Genomic DNA, 17,711 nt, shown 5'->3' with positions numbered 1-17,711 from the left:
GTAGTTGAATAATGGGTCTAAGATGTCCAGAGCAGGAAGCTTCCACAATGTGGATGCAGTCACTCAGCCATTCTGTGCTTGGCTGTAGACATTATGCTTTTTACGCTCTGGTGATGTTCGTAATCTTTTCTTATAATCGAATCTATTCTTAATCTGTGTGTTCTGTGGTCGGGGATAGTTACTGGAAACTGATTACAATAGACTCCAGCTCCAAGACGTTAAACAATACATCTTTCTGTGGTTGTGGAGTTATATAATGCTGTGAATCAAATGAGGGCATTTGTCAAAGCTATCTTCTTCTTTGAACAGTTTACAGTGTTGCTTAAAGCTGATTAAGGCTGAACAAATGAACAGGATCAAGCATTTTTATTATATAATATTATAATATTCTATTTTGTCAAGCATTGTTTAATTTATAATATAATAAAATTAACCTGAAACTTTAAATAGCTCAAAATGGGCTACATAAAAAAAACTGTTAATTTACTGACCTTGTAGATTTGAAGTGCTGTGCAGTTAATGTTTGACAGATATTAAAACCCACACTAGTCCCACAGTGATAATAAAGAGACAAAATAGTGTATTGGACATCTGGTTGTCTACTTTCCAAGTGTAGAGCAAAATGAAAGTGACACTGGAATTCTAGATGCTTCTGTAACCCTGTAAAGGAGCCCAGGCAAACAAAACCTGCACTTTTTTTGGGCCAGTGCCAGTCTCTACCACCTGAAGAATGGGGAAATGTGAGATCCCCCACCCTCAAACATACCTGCAAACTCTTTAACCCAAACCCAAACACTTTAACTGTCAGAACTGCCAGCCAGATATCACAGACATCTCCACCGTTATCTTGATGCTAACATAACAGGCAAATCCGCATGACCAGGCTTGTGAAAATTAGCATAATCGTAGCAGAGCCTAACAACTCTGTGCTACTTTCAAAGCAAATGGCAATGTTTCTGTGTTAAATATTGTACAATTACATGCTTGACTTTAAAGCTTCCAAATCATTTGACAGTGTCCTGTCTTGTAATAGGAAGAATAGCGTCTCTGTCATTGCCACTTAGGTCCGAAAGCTGCTACTGTACAGAAACTACTACGGATATTCAGCTAACTTTAAGAGGTTAGCTCAGTATTTCGAGTATGGACATCATAGCAAAGGCTGAAAGTAATAACTTTTTTTAAAGCAGTTCTGAGCCATTCCTAAAGCTGGCCAGTACACACCGGTATGCAATACCAGCACTTCTAGATTTTACTTTCTTGCGTACAAGGACTTTTTTGTGTGTACCGGGACTTCTCACAAGCTGCCAGTATGTAAAAAATGTGTCAAATATCTGGGGTATCATGAGATGCATCTCTCTCTGAGAGCCTTCTCTGCAACAATTTTAGCCTACATGTATATGCATCTACATCAGGGGTTTCAAAGATGTGGGCCATGGGCCAGATCCACCCATTGTCCCTTGGGTACATATAAATAAGGGGAATACAAGTACTTTTTTCACTTCAAGCACTGGTCATAAGCTAAGTAAGCCCACTGGATTAGCCACTAGCTAGACATGTCAAGATGATCTTAGCAAACTTGGACATCAGTACTGGTGATTGGTGCTTTTGCGTCAGTTTCTGCCTAGATGTGCTAGCTATCTTGCCCCCCAGGTTTTACTTTTGTGTTAGTTGAATCCAAGTTTTGTAAGGTTAATTTCATTGACCAGCCATTCTTTGTACAGCTGCTAAATCAGATCATGGCCAGCTTTTGCTGGTAGCTGGTTTCAGATGGTCTAAGGTGGTCATCCAAAAAAGCATACCCTATACTGGTAAGTAAGCTGGTTAACCTGGTTGACCAGCACAACATATGCTTTCATTTGTTTCATTAGTTTCATTGAGTTCAACTGGTCACCTTGGTTGTACTGGTAGATCAGTGTGGTCAGAACTAGCTGGACTATCTGGTTGATTAGCTTGGTCAGTTATAGTGTAACTATAACCAACAGTTACAGTTACAGTTGGTTATAGTGTTATAACCAGATAAACAATCAAACAGCTTATGCTGGTCAAGAGCTAAGCTGGTCAACCATAATCTGATCAACAGGGTTGACATGTATCAAGCATGTAACAAAGCTGAAAATCCAAAGCCTATATATATATTTTTTTTTAGTCACACACAAACAAAATTTGACAGAAAACAAAAAGTATAGTTAATCATTTCTGTAGATGATGGGTTTTGTCTTTGGCACTTTTTGTAGCTCAGCTCCTGGCAGTTAGGGTCGCAAGACCAGTAGGCTTCTGCATTTGTTATATAACTTCAACACACGTCTCTCGTTACACGGCTCTGTAACTTCCTCCATTCCTTATCCAAAGTCCAAGTGACCCAGAAATCTCCCTTCCCCTGAGTCAGCTCGTAACTTGGGGCGTTGGCCTACATGTATCTCATCTGGACGTGTCATGCTGAAACAAGGGCCCTTTTCTCCCTTTTCTCAAACTTTGTTTATGGAACAGGAAAACCATTACCTTTCATGCTTCTTATTTGATTGGAGACCTGTAAGTCATCTTGAGTTTCATGGTAGAAGTAGCTTTTTTTTCACAGAAAAAAAGAGGTTATAAAAACACATATGCCCTAGAGACTTTGAACCTGACTATGTTCTGAGGTATAAAAAGAAAAGTGGGGGGTTTACATAGAGGGTGGGAAAGGGTGAGTCATAGACTTGGAGGAAAGTCCAGGGAGACGGTGGGGGTCACTGGAACAGCACGTGCCAAAGTAGAAGCAGCTTGAAACCATTGGCAACACACTGGCTTAGCAGGAGGAAAAGGGTAAACGACTGGCCAATGAGTCTGTGTTCAATGTATGGATTTCTGGCTGGATTCACTGTAGCTTCTTTGTTTGCACTAGACTGGTGGGAACTGGTGGGGTGCAACACTTTCAACTACATGGAAGGGAACTCTCTGCTTCCAGTCATAAAGTGCTGCATTGCTGATAAGAATGCTTACATTTTGGAAAAGTAAGCATCCTTTTCAGCATATTGGGAAAGGTGAGGCACAAACTAAAGAGGCATAAAATGAAATATACCATATAAGTAACTGTTTTTAGGTCACATGTAGGTCACATCCTATTTTTATGACTATAATATGGTACCATTTTGAATATAATCATGCAAACAACTCACAGTGAGAGCAAGCCAGTGTAACAGGGTTTTACAACTAAGAAACAATGTGAGTAGTCCATATTTCTTCTGTTCAGAAAGGAGTATTTATCCACATAATTAATAATAATGAAAAATGTACAGCAGTGTCTGCTCAGTGTTCATTGACTGTTGGTGGAATCTATTTAGACTAGTATACACATCTAGATTAGATCTAGAGTCGGGTCAAAACATTTGATATACTCCAACTGGTCTGAAGCTTGATTGTGAGTCAATAATATTACCCTCATTTCACTTCCCAGTGCTTTAAAATCTGCAAACTACAGCCAACCAGCACCCAGATAGAGGTAAAATCAAGGTAAATATAACATATAACATGTAGCACGTAGCTTCACCAGATTCTTGGGCAACAACTAGAACCTCCATCTGTTACAACAAACCCTACCTATGAGGCTTTCTACCTGTAGAAGTGTGCAAAAGCATAAGAGCACTAGAGTCTCTTTAGTCTTCTGCAGTTCTGTTACCAGCCTGCAAATCACAGTACAGCAGGATGATATGGATCGTGCACTGCCAAAATCATGTCAAGGCCTCTCTGGTGCATGCTGAGCAGCAGGGATCCTTTTTGTATTCCATTGCCTGCACTGGCTGCTGGGGGGGATCTAAAAACCACGTCTTGCTTTCTGCTCTGTCTTCCCTGCCTACAGAGAAAGATCCACATCAGTACTGCCTGAGCCGGCGCTTGTGGGATTGTGGGGGGATGCTTCAGAGCCTTCTATTTCCTTTCTCTTCCTCATCGGTTCCTCTGTTCCCTCATCCCTCCCAGCCTACCCTCCACCCGTCTCCGTGGCTCTTCTATCAATAAGGTCTTTCACAGTGCAGGCCGTCTAATTTCCCTTTGAGTTTTTGAACGGTCATAATCCTATTATTGCCTGCTGGTGGGAAAGATGGATGAGAAACAGCCCAACTCGCCGGTAGCCAAAGTGCTTTACAGGTCTTTCGGGAGGGGTAGCCCCAGACTGTCCAAGGGATTATTGTACAACAGGCCCTGCTAAAGAGAAAATAATGATACCAATATGGAAGAAGAAAAGGGTAGAGGGTGGGAGGCGGGTTTGCTGTTCTAATTTGTTTACCTTCTATGACACAGTCGCCTCACACGGCGCATAAAAGACATGTAAGTAATGGATTCCATGAGCTAACTTTGAGTTAGCTTCGCTAGCACTGACGGCCAGCCTGCTCGGAGCATCTGGTTCATTATACAAGCTTGATGAAAGAGCTTTAATATAAACGTGCTGGAGCTCCAAGGACCCCCGCCCCATTCCCAGCCACCCCTCTCGCCCCAACCACCTTCCCCTTCTCCACATGTGGAAGTGATTTATACAGAGCTCTGCTGGACCCCTGGTAAGATGGGAACAGGACACGGTGATGCAGCTGCAAAGCTGTCGCAATGGATGCACAATCAGGCAGTCAGGCCGGGCCTGATTTATTCCAGCCTCCACAGAACATGCTGTATGTGTAGTCGCACTTGTGCAGTGCACTGTCTGGACAAGGCTGGACTAGGACTCAGGTTAAGTCCAAAGGTTCTATGTCAGGTTGAACATCAGCTGGACCTTCAAAAGGTCAAAATAACAAAAATCTTGTACTTGTAGTGAGACACCTAATCAGGGCACCCACTCCAACAAGGTTAATTGACCCACACTGTGACATGATGTGACCATCATCATATCACCTATTCAATTTTGATGTGCCCAGCAAGACGTCACCCAGGATGACTGCCCATGTCGCCCATACTTAATTCCACCATGGCATGATTGATATGAAGCTGTAGTTGGATCATTGCATGCGGGCTGGCAGACTGTGATGTGCCAACCGCTTCACTAGCTCTCAACCAACTGCAGCTACTGGGGTCTGTTGGAGCCATATCTACTTTTATCTGTAAAGCAGCAAGCTTGGCAAGATCTGACACTTCTCTTGGATATGTGAAATTACTCAAACAACCGCCATTTGCATCTCTTTCGCTGTAGCCCCACCCTGGAGGGCTGATTGACAGGTTGATCAAATGCAGTAATAATACAAATGCAATCACATCAAAGGTGTCAGAGATTTCAGAGTGGTTCAGGCCCAGATTGACTGACAATAGGCAGATCAATTTTGTCATTCTTCCAGGATGGTGGTAAGTTTGAGCCTCAAAAACCTTGTATCTCCGTCAGTTTTAACTTCTTGGCATAATGTGAAATATATAAAGGCAGTAATCCTTTCTATAGACCATTATCGCAGTCACTGTGTCGTAACGTCTGGCTCTGAATAGTAAGTAGCATTAACAAAGTTCCACCCGCACTGTTTAACAGAGTACTTGCTGGTTTCCTCCCACAGCACTGAGCTCAGATGGCAGAGCGCATCAGAGTCCGATCTGCTAGGAATCCTGACTGAAGACCAGCACTAACTGGAGAAAAAATCCAGCAGGTTTTACTAATCACACTTAGTTCATGTAAATACTAGAGACATTAGTGAGCACCCTGAACACTATAACTAGCAAAGAGACTCAGCATTGTATTTCTACATTAAACTACTACCACAATACAGCGTTTTTCACGATTTTCAACCAAACCTTGCTGAAACATTTTGTTCAAGTTCAAGTTGAGCATCTTTATTCCAAACATGGGTAAATTTGCCCCACTGTTCAGCCCTGCCTTCACTCCAGTTCAGTTTAACTAGTTTTATTGGTCACCTTGTTGAAAATGACACATGATGAGCAGAATTTTTCAGTTGGACTTTTTTAACCTTGATGTAGAAACTCTACTAAGTGTGTTTGGCTGAATTATACATCTGAATGTAATGCATTTAAATTGTCTAGTTTGCATTTTAATTTCAGCTTTTTTTTTAAACCAATAGAAAAGGCAACACTTTCAGTGTTTATTATATCAGTATTAGTAATAGTGATAAATTTACCTTTAGTTGCATTTATTAGATCAATAAAACTAATAATACTGAGTTTTGTTTATAACTAACAAGCCCCCAATTAAAGACGTAAGGACTACCTTAACTCTTGCTTGCATTGTGACCAAGAAATTAAAGCATGTGTCTTTTTTAACCATGCTATAACAGATTGTTTGGGACTGTAAATGCCTCTGAGGAGGAACTGCGAGAACTGCGCTTTGAACATTGGAGATCGTCTGTAGCGAATGTTCTTTGACTTTCGCCCAGTTGCATCCTCATCTTTCAGTCACGCTATAGATCTCAGCTGGCTGGTGCGTCATTAAGAACTAAGGACATAATGCGTCACTGGAGGTCCACATCAAAAGCACTCGCGCCACCGTGTCGCAGAATGATCATCATTAAGTCCACATGTCCTGATGCTTCCCTGCATAAATGGCCTGAAACGTGTCCAGATTAAACTCAACAGCTGTAGCCCGTTCCACAACACCGTCCCTTGTACCCTATGGAGTCATCGGGTCCACACCCACCTGGTGCTGGCCTGCAGCTCTTCTGAGATTTAGGGGTGGTCTCCCTCGCCGCGCTTTGTTTAGCTTCCCTTCCTGCGGGAGCGTTTCTGGCCAGACGAGGACGATGAAAGAGAGACAGTGTTAAATTGATTGTTGGGTAAACTTTAAAGGGTTTTCTGTTTAGAGATGAGCTAAAGTCTGTGGAAGTCGAAGGGGTTAAAAGTGCAGTGAAAATAATTAGATGTCTTTTGAGAAGATGTCCGTCATAAAAACTAAGATTTTATGTTCCTCAGCGGGCTTATAAAAATGAATGTATATATTGATCTCCTCAAAATCCCCAAAAGGGTGCAAAGCCATAACAACATCAATGCCTCACCCTATTAATTTGGATTGCTTTGGAAAAGCAGTGGAGCATCTGTTGTTTCCCATTTGCGTCAGCAGCTCAGTGTTATTGACTATGGGTGTGAACCTCAGCCTTCACCACAATATGGTTCTGATGTCGCTCAGGGCGTTTTCACACCTATAGTTGGTTTGCTCTGGTCTGAATCAGAGTTTGTAAACTTTTTAAAGGAGGAGGACAAAGCGTTTTCCCCCCTTTGCTTTGGTTTGGTTTTACACAGGGAAAAATCCAAGCGCACCAAAATGCGCCACAACAAACCACTGCTGATGGCAAGCAGTATAACCTGGGATTCAAACCAGCACCCAAACTATTTACTATGCTCTACGTTTGACCACAAAACATTTGTGGGGGAACAAAACACATTTTCTACACAAAAAAAAAAAACCTTCATTATTAACATTTTAATTTGACAGTATATTAAGGATTAAAACACTTCTACTGTCTATTGTTGACAGGTTTTCCTCTAAGTGCAGTAATGAAGGCACCAAGTTCCGTATTAGACTAATTCCTGTATTAGACTCCCTGAGACTCCCTGTCAGACTGGCTCTAAAACCAGTTCCCTTCTGCTTGTGGGAAGGCGTCCAGCTTTGGCTGTAAAGCCATAATGAGCCGAGGCAAGCCCAGAGCCTCAGTAATAAGAATGGTTTTGATCAATTCTTCAAAACTTCAAATAAAAGGATCTTGTTTTTGAGAAACACGCCATTTGCGTTTGTGTTTTTGCCTGCGCTTCATTAAAAGATGAAGGAGGACAAAGACGCTGGTTGGAACGTGGCCTGAAGCTTCACTCCTGCCCCGCGTACCATCTGAGTTTTGAAGTTTACCTGTAATTACGAAGACACTGATGCTGAGAGACTGATTGACTCTGTAATGACAGGTCTACAACTTAAGGTCACTGAACTTCAAAAAGAGCTTTTCAGAGAGAGCAGGCTTTCTCTCTCTCTCTCTCTCTCTCTCTCTCTCTCTCTCTCTCGTCTTCAATCACCCCATTCATAGTGAGCTTTTCAGGTGCACCAAGACCATTCTATGAAAACCTGAGAAATTAATTAGGACAGAAGTCCCTGTGCTGCTTTAATTAAAGACCATCCAATGAGCCTTTGATGTGGGACATGTATGAGAAACTGCTTGTTTAAATAGTGTTAATTAACCAATTAGCCAGTGCAGTGTGCCATGTCTGCCTGGATGGAACTCATTCACTCTCATGTGAGTTCGTTGATCTACTCCAGCGTTTTCATTTCGGACATGACTCTGGTTTTGGAGTTTACGGAATCACCACCATAGTGTTGTGGGATTCAGTCAAAGAGATATCATTTGAATTTGTGGCTCTTGAGTGAGATATCATTACTCCGTAGCTGAAACAGCATGTGTTTGACACATCTCTTGAAAGATTCATCATGCAGTATGTGTGTGGCCATTCCCACTGGAGAAAAAGTATGGAATGAACATCTGCACACTATATGTATTAAGGGCTTAAACCGTAGACGACCAAATTTAATGTAGTGTGAATGTTCATGTGAACATAGTTGAGGTCCAAAAACAAACCATTCCTCAATGAACCAGTGTTTCATTGGACATTTTGAACATACTGATTTTGGGTAAGGCCTTTTTTTTGTTTTTTTTAGTTAACCTGTAATGTGCCGAAATGCTAAATAAACCCAGTGATCTTCCAAAATGCTTTTATACTACTTTACTACAATTCTGTCAGGCTATCGAGATGGAAACCATGGTAATTTACTGTTAATGCTATGTAGTGAAGTACATCAGGCCTGAAGCATCAGTTATAAACAATACAGCCTGCAATAATGGAAGCACTGGAACATGCATTCGGACAGCAAAGTAACAGAAGCAACAGTGTAGCCCAAGTTACCCTCAAGATCCTCCAAGATCCTGTAACAAGAATCCACAAGCGGTATGAGCAACAACGAGAGTGAGTATGCAACCACTATTCCTCTCGCTGGATGTGGACTGGAAAAGCCATTCACTCATTTGATTTTCATGTTCAGGTTAATTTAAGCCCTGCCTATGCACTAATGTTGCCTAATTTGCATAATATATCTGGATAACTGTTTAATATTGATATTACTGATTATTAAATGGAAAAGCATATTTAAAGAATATCCATTCTGGTTAACTACACAAAATAATGCAGTAATCTTTTTTGTTTTTAGTGGGGTCAATGTTAACCCACAATGCGCCGAAATGCTAAATAAACCCAGTGATTTTCCTAAATGCTTTTACACTACTTAACTACATTTCTGTCAGGCTATCGAGATGGAAACCGTGGTAATTTACTTCTACTGCCATGTAGTGAAGTACATCAGGCCTGAAGCATCAGGATAAAATATATATGTACAGTTTATTTATATATATATATATATATATACACACACACAGACTAATACAAACGTTTAGGCACTCTTGGCCAAATGACACATTTTGCTAGAGCCAACCATGCCCTCCAATGGAGCAGGAGGTGGAATCTATCATTATTTTTGGCTTTGAGTCCGCTCCCGATCAAAGGGAGGAGACGGGATGGACGGGGGTGCAAAGTTTCTTCGGCATATAGTTGAACTGAGAAGCGAGGTTCCTAAAGGTTAAGAGCACCGAGGAGGACCCTGAGAAGTGGTCCTCCTCCCAAAATGAAGTTATGACAAAGTCTACTTAGTCATTTTTTAAACACAACCTTTTTAGCTAATCAACTTTAAAACACACACAAGTCGTAAAAAGAAAACATTAACTGTGACTTCATCACACAGCTCAATTTTGACAAGCCAGATGAGTTTTGGAAACTAGTGCTGTGGACAGATGAAGTCAAAGCAGAACAATTTGGCCACAATCAAGGTCATAAATAGAAAACCTTGCCAACTGTGAAGCACGGGGTGGATCTATCATTCTTTCGGGTTGTTCTGCTGCCAGTGACATTGGCTGCACTGCAAGGGTGGTGTAAAGAATGATTCCATAAAATAACAGCCAATCCTGGATCCAAATATCAAATCTGTTAAGAGCTGAAGCTGAAAAGAGGACGGCTTCTATAACAAGATATTGATCCACAATATACCTCAAAATCCTTCTAGACTACCTGTCGATACACAAACTGAAGCTTTTGGAAAGGCCTTCGCAGTCTCTGACCTGCACATCATAGGAAATATGTGGATAGAATTTTAAAAAAGCTAGGAATACAATTTAACATAAGCATATCTGTTTAACATAAGAGGCATTCTGTATAACCTATAGGCATTTTGTAAAAGGAGAGAGTTTCTGCATAAAAGAAATTCCTGCATAATCAGCAGTTTAGCTTGGCCCATTCTAAGGTAATTAAAATTAAAGTACAAGTAGTACAGTATACAGACCCTCATAGGCAAACAGAGCCCCACCTGTCTTTTAGAAAGGTCTGATTAATATCCTTGTCATACAAGCTCCTTTTCACCTGTCATTCTTTGTGATCTCACTTCCTGTAGTGCTTTGCTTTCAAAGCCTGGCTGTCTGTCACAGAACAGCAGAGGAACAGCACAGGAGCTCGCTTGTTGGAGTGTGCCTGGGCCTAGCAAGTTTAGAGTGTTTCTCAGCAAGCTATTCCTAAATGATCAGATATGTCAAAGAGACATAGTACATTTCCTTCCCCTTGACAGAGAGCAGCATGTTTTCAGCTGTTGTCTTCACTGTGCGTGCTAAACAAACTGCCTCAATCAAGTGTTGCAATGATACAAACAAAAAGGACAAATGCAGCTGTTTATCTAAGCTCCTTTATCAATGTAAACATTTTTAATCCATTTTTCCAGCTGTTTGCCTGTCCATGTGGTTCGGATTGCCCCATTAGTCAAGCAGCCCTTGATAGGTAATCCAAAACAGTGACTACAATATTTGTTGGCTTGTTCAAAAAGCTCCTAAAATGTGACAGTCATACTAAACATTGCGAAACGGCAGAGAAAACAATGGACGCAACTCAGACCTCACTTTCAGGTTTGGTGCTTAGCTTAGAAGAAGCAGGTGGCCGCGTGAAAAACCTCGCCCATGTCTTTGGCAGGCACCAAAGTCGGGCCCATAACACAGATGGATTGTTTTGACATTTTACGCCCGCAATTATGCAAAAACCATGTGTGGCTGTAAACTTGGCAGCAGCCTTGGCGGTCCTGGGCCGTCCATTAGGCCTGCCCAGGCCTACCATCCTCCCATCCATCTCCTGTACGTTACCGTCAGCCAAGTCCACCACAGCTGATCTCCCTCAGGTCACCGCTCTCCGGCCAAGCTAGCCAACCCCCGAATAATAACTTGTGTGGACACTCCTAAAATTGACATCCCAGGACATCGTTTAGCTTTTACACAGAGCAGAACACTTCCCACTCAAATGCAAAGACTGCCGTCGTCAAAAGAAACCACAAACTAAATCAATTATCGAGACCGCCTTAGCAATTGGTTACTCATTGGTTTTTTTTGAGCTTGTTCTTGTTTAGCTATAGTTTTATAGCAGACACAGGGGAACCAAATCAGTCATGGTTAGCCATCTTGAATGAGTCACTTTAAAGAAAGTTTGATGAGAAGCCTATGGCCTCTTCTGCACTGCTGGGCTGAATGGCTCTGAGCATGGAGGGTAACCATTCCGGTGGCGTAACACTTACGAACTGGACCAAGTTGGGTTTCCTCAGCACAGTCAGCTAACTGTACTTCGGGCCACACAACCGTTTAGTGGGAGGGCTTAATGACGTAGGGATCCATGTGCATTAAAATCGTGGATACTATATCTAATAATTATAGGAATAGTTGTTTCCTTTTAGCACTCTTTAAGTGCATGGATTATTAGTGGGGCGACAAGTACATGTTAGTGCACTGCAGCATAATAAAGTTTAGCATGTTTGAGTAAGCTAAAGGCTTCCTCCAGCATTAACATGCTGTCTAAGGGCCTCATCCAACATTGCTACCAACATAGCCTGGCTACTGGGCTTGTCCATCATCACTGCTGTGGCCTTAGCATGGCACAGCTAACAGGCTCGTCCAACAATGCTACTGTGGCCTTAGCATGGCACAGCTCCCAGGCTCGTCCAACATCGCTACTGTGGCCTTAGCATGGCACAGCTACCAGGCTTGTCCAACAACGCTACTGTGGCCTTAGCATGGCACAGCTCCCAGGCTCGTCCAACATCGCTACTGTGGCTAAAGCATGGCACAGCTACCAGGCTCGTCCAACATCGCTACTGTGGCCTTAGCATGGCACAGCTACCAGGCTCGTCCAACATCGCTACTGTGGCCTTAGCATGGCACAGCTACCAGGCTCGTCCAACATCGCTACTGTGGCCTTAGCATGGCACAGCTACCAGACTCGTCCAACATCGCTACTGTGGCCTTAGCATGGCACAGCTACCAGGCTCGTCCAACATCGCTACTGTGGCCTTAGCATGGCACAGCTACCAGGCTCGTCCATCATCGCTACTGTGGCCTTAGCATGGCACAGCTACCAGGCTCGTCCAACATCGCTACTGTGGCCTTAGCATGGCACAGCTAGCAGGCTCGTCCATCATCGCTACTGTGGCCTTAGCATGGCACAGCTACCAGGCTCGTCCAACATCGCTACTGTGGCCTTAGCATGGCACAGCTACCAGGCTCGTCCAACATCGCTACTGTGGCCTTAGCATGGACACAGCTACCAGGCTCGTCCAACATCGCTACTGTGGCCTTAGCATGGCACAGCTACCAGGCTCGTCCAACATCGCTACTGTTGCTAAAGCATGGCACAGCTCCCAGACTCGTCCAACATCGCTACTGTGGCCTTAGCATGGCACAGCTACCAGGCTCGTCCAACATCGCTACTGTGGCCTTAGCATGGCACAGCTACCAGGCTCGTCCAACATCGCTATTGTGGCCTTAGCATGGCACAGCTACCAGGCTCGTCCAACATCGCTACTGTGGCCTTAGCATGGCACAGCTAGCAGGCTCGTCCATCATCGCTACTGTGGCCTTAGCATGGCACAGCTACCAGGCTCGTCCAACATTGCTACTGTGGCCTTAGCATGGCACAGCTACCAGGCTCGTCCAACATCGCTACTGTGCCGTTATCACAGCCTGGCTACTACAGTTTTAGCATGGCCTGGCTTGCTTAGTGGAAACTAGCATTACGTCCAAGAGGCTCGTACTTGGAATTGCAGGGTTTTTGTATTAAAAGTTGATGAGTAACAGCTGTGCTGGACTGTGTTATTATTATTTTGTGACTGTAAATATTCTAATATACCATGATCGTCACACATTCGCATCAAACCTCACTGAGTTAGATTCAAGCAGACTTGTTTAAGTGGATTCCAACCGTATTTGTAATAATACATCTATAAAATGGCCTGCTTAGATAGTGTTAGCTATCTCCATTAGCCTAGTAGTTGTAGTACACAGAAAAAGAAACCATAACCGGGCTAACATGTGCGTACCAGCCCAGAACAGTACGCCATGGCCTTAGTAGTACCATTTGGCCCTGCAGTGTAAAAGAAGCCTGTCGGTTGGTCTAAGGGTCCATAAGAACCAGACTGAGAACCACTATTCTATTTCTTCTATGTACTCTTTTACTTGAATTAGTTGTACTATTCTCACCAAACAAGTGAACTTTGGACAAACTTCCAACATGTCTTGGTTGATCAACTACATTTGGTGTAAGTGGGAAAGTGTATTTCTGTATTTTATGTCTTCTGTTAAACCATTCCTTCAAGGCCCCACAGCAGATTGGGAGTATATTTCTGTTGCAGATGACCTAAAGCCTCTCTGATGAGTGTAACATATTCCAGTAATTCATCCCCAAAGCTGTGCTGTTCTTTCGAACAGGGAGCAATACTTAAGGAGGCCTTTTTTTGAGATGGGAAAACTCATATATCATGTCATGATGAATAATGGGTGGATATGCAATGTAGTCTATATGTGCCCATATGAAGCATAAGCTTTACTGATACAGATATCTTGTCTTTATTTAAGTTTTTGGGTAAGTGCACAAATGTCACTTAGTGTCTCATCAGAAACCTTCGCAAAAATATGTTGACATGGAGTACATGGGGAAACATGCAGGTCAGTACAGCCAAGTAAAAAACGTGTTAGAACATCAGTTTGCTACATATAATACACTATTAACTTACACCATGTCTAAATGTTTGTGGACACCCTTTTTAACGAATGCATTCAGCTGTTTGAAGTTGCACCCATTGCTGACACAGATGCCAAAATATACACACACCTAGCCCACTACTGAAAGCTTTGGAGGCTAAATGCAAAATACAAGCTCTTCAGCTAGCTAACCACACAGTGTTCCAACTGTATACTGAGAGGACCCAGATAGGACTGCAACACTATCTGCCAAGACTTGGAAATAATTACAGAAAATAATTACAATTCTTGTTACAGTGCTAAAAACATTTCATTTTAAGCTAGGCTGTGCTATGCTATCCAGCTCCTGTGAGCCACTGCGAGGCTGTAAGTCAGCCAACAAAAGCAGAGCTTATACATTTTTTTGCAAGCCCACCATAAGGCAAAAATAAAAAACAGGGCTGTAAATAGGCTTGTCAAACTGTCTCTGAGGAAAGGCCCAATGTGAAACAGTGAAATTACTGTAATGCATTTATGAGGTTTTTTCCTAAAATAGTGACACAATGATAAATTACCCTTAGCATTAAATAAACAATCACATTTTTTATTACAAATGATCGCAATAAGCAGTGAGTGTAGGCCCTTTATCAAGTATTATTTTAATGGCTTCAAACATGGCCCAGCCAATCAGATTTGAGAATTTTATAATGAGCATTCTGCATTCTCTAATGTATTGTTATATGAATTTGTGAAGATGCCTGTATAAAATTTCCCTAATGCTGAGCTAGTTGCGAAAGTGCTAGAGATGAATATACAAGATGTACAGGCTGTACTTACACTGAGAGGTGCTTCGCTGTACTGCCGCGTTTGCCAAAAGCAACTTGACCCGGAAAACATTGTTGTGACTGGTAATGTTGACTGTTCCACTAGAGCAAACTCACCAGACGGAGGCTCGTCGGAAAGCACACACAGGTCTCTATGAGTTTTGACAAGTATTGGGAAAAACGCCAAGACTGCAGTGGGGGAACCACCTCTTCAGAGTTCTAGTGGCCCCCATTCACTATGCTTTTAGCACTGTTAAGCCTGATAATGATGGTGCCCCAGAAAAGACCTCCGTAATGTACTAAATGGCTAGATGCCCGGCGCCTGAACTGATTATATGTATGGACTGTATTGCTTACTCAACACTCTATGCCATAGAAGATGTATGACAGCCTAAAGAACCTTCACTTGGTGCAAAGGTTCTTTACCACTTTACAGTTTCTTCACTCTAATAGATCATAGAGTTTCCCCTTCAATTCATATCACTTTATCTGTTATAGCAGTCTTTTTAAAAATGTCCATGGGGTCTTGGCATTGTTTTACAAAGTGCATTTGTTCCAAAAGACTGAATCATCTGTTCCGAATTAAGAGGTGTTGATTCCACCTCAAAAGTATCCACTACCATTACACAAAAGGTGGTTTCACACCGCAGTAAACGGCTGGCGTTGCTGCATTGCCACTAATTTCACATGAAGATGCCTGACGCTGGCTCTCCATCAATGCCCATAAGTTACACAAGCTCCTCGTTTGCCAGTATTCAGCAGCAGCAAGTTGAGGGCTGTAATTCACACCGAACAACGGTGTTGTATAACAACAACAAAGTTAGACATTGGAGCTATGAGCATATTAAAGCAATCCAGCTATATTATCAAATCTGGCAGCGACAAAAAAAAAGTCCCCTCTGAGATCTCGACATTCACTTTTGCCAACAGCTAAAGGCCAAATGTTGAGGATCCATCACACAATTGCATGATTTAGTGTTATAAGAGGTGTAATGCCTTAACAACTATGGCCACAGTCCTGGGGTGAAATTGGCGACAGCTGGTGCTAGAGCACAGCCTCAATTTGGGATTGCCACCCCAAAGCAGGCTGCCGAGGACCAGATGGAGAGCCGGGAATGAAAGCTTGATCGACAGGGAGGATGGAAGGAGGGGGCCCTTTGACAGTTCTACCACTGCCCTATATTCAGTCAAACTCATATTTTATTCACCCATGACCACACACGTACTGTGGTTTCCTTTTAGCATCTAGGAGCCTCTATGTCCCTATTTTATTCCCTTAATATAAGTCCAAAGCATTGGTTTGTGAACTCTTCCAAGTTTAATGGCAGCCAGAAAATGATTGCATACTATTTATTTGGACAGTGTGTGTGTTTTTGCTTGGGAAAACATTACTTACCATTAGAAGAAATACAAACAGACATTAATACAATACAATTTCCTGTACATTTTGTGGTTCTCAGTGCTGAACCACAGCCAAAGACTGTTTTTAGTCAGTTGTAGCAGTCATCATCGGCTTCCTTGTAAATAATGCCTTATCCAGTTGGCTAGATTCAATATTAGCATTTAGATGTAGCTTTTAGCAGGAATTTAGACTTTTATTGCATTTAACCTCTAGCCAGGTAGTGGACTTGTTACACTTGGTTGCCAGGTTGCTCCAGAGGTTTCCAGCCAAAACATGTTTCAAAATTTCACCAAAATGCTTGAAAAAACATCTAAAAAATAAACTGCTGATATCCAAAAATGATTAGTAATTATATATAATGAAAGTTATTTATAATTGTATTTGAATGTGTATATTTATTTAACTTTTTTATAAAGTTTTGTAATGAATTTTTAAAATAATAGGACACATAACCCTATGCAATCAGAAAAGTAAATAAATAAAGATAAACTTGTATGCCATGACAGGAGTGGACCTACTTATACATATGAATAGGGTCACTTTCCCACTTTTTTCCAGTAACCAGATGAGAGTCAGAATTGTTAGCCTACCTGATGGGTTGCTGATGCTGTCTAGCTGATGAATCACTGTGTAGGTGGGCGTGGCAACAGTGTCAAACAAACATTTGGCAACTGATTGGATGTATGAAGGCCTATTAAAATTTGAACTGCTCTAAAAAATGGATTAATTTAACAGTCTAGCACTTTGTGAATTGATCCGTTTCACTAACAGGGCTTTTGCTTTTAAATGAGTAGACGACAGTGTTTGATATTGACAGTACGTCACATCCACGTACCAAATATTAATAATTTTCAACTATGCCAAGATACGGCTTGATATTCTAGAGCCCCTAATACTTAACCATTGAACCAGACTTTGGGTGGGAACTGCAACCACTGAATCAACTGATTAAACATATTTGCAGACATAAACTCACAATTCATTCTATTAGACCTGTTAGTACGTTCATAAGTACTGCAGATCCATGCTTTTCACCAGTCAAAGGGACGTGGAACTGGTGAGAAGTAGAGCACTAGAGCAGAAACTGGTGAAGACTCAAATTGTACACATCTATCTCTTTGTTGTGTGGCCAGAGGAGTGCTACCATGGTGGCAGAGCGCACACAGGCATGGCTCCTCAAAGCCAGGAGTGAATTTGTAGCTGTACACTTCCATTAGGCTTTGCCGTTCCTCAGCTTACGTCGGTTTCGGCTCACCTTGTAATTATTGCTTTTTGGACTAACAAACACTGACATGGAACTGGCACTAGCAGCCCCATGCCATAGGTGCCAAGCATTGTGCACAGAGGCCACGTCGAACAACAGCTGCGCACAACATGGAAGGGAGAAACCAAGTACTGCTAATCAGCTTCATATGAGAAAAGCTGAATCCATTTGGTTTCAATGGTCAAATGTGAGACTCATGTTCTGGC

Source organism: Salminus brasiliensis, chromosome 20, assembly GCF_030463535.1.
Source record: "Salminus brasiliensis chromosome 20, fSalBra1.hap2, whole genome shotgun sequence".
Lineage (NCBI taxonomy): Eukaryota > Metazoa > Chordata > Actinopteri > Characiformes > Bryconidae > Salminus > Salminus brasiliensis.
The sequence above is the reverse complement of the archived record's forward strand: the minus strand, read 5'-3'. Positions refer to the sequence as shown.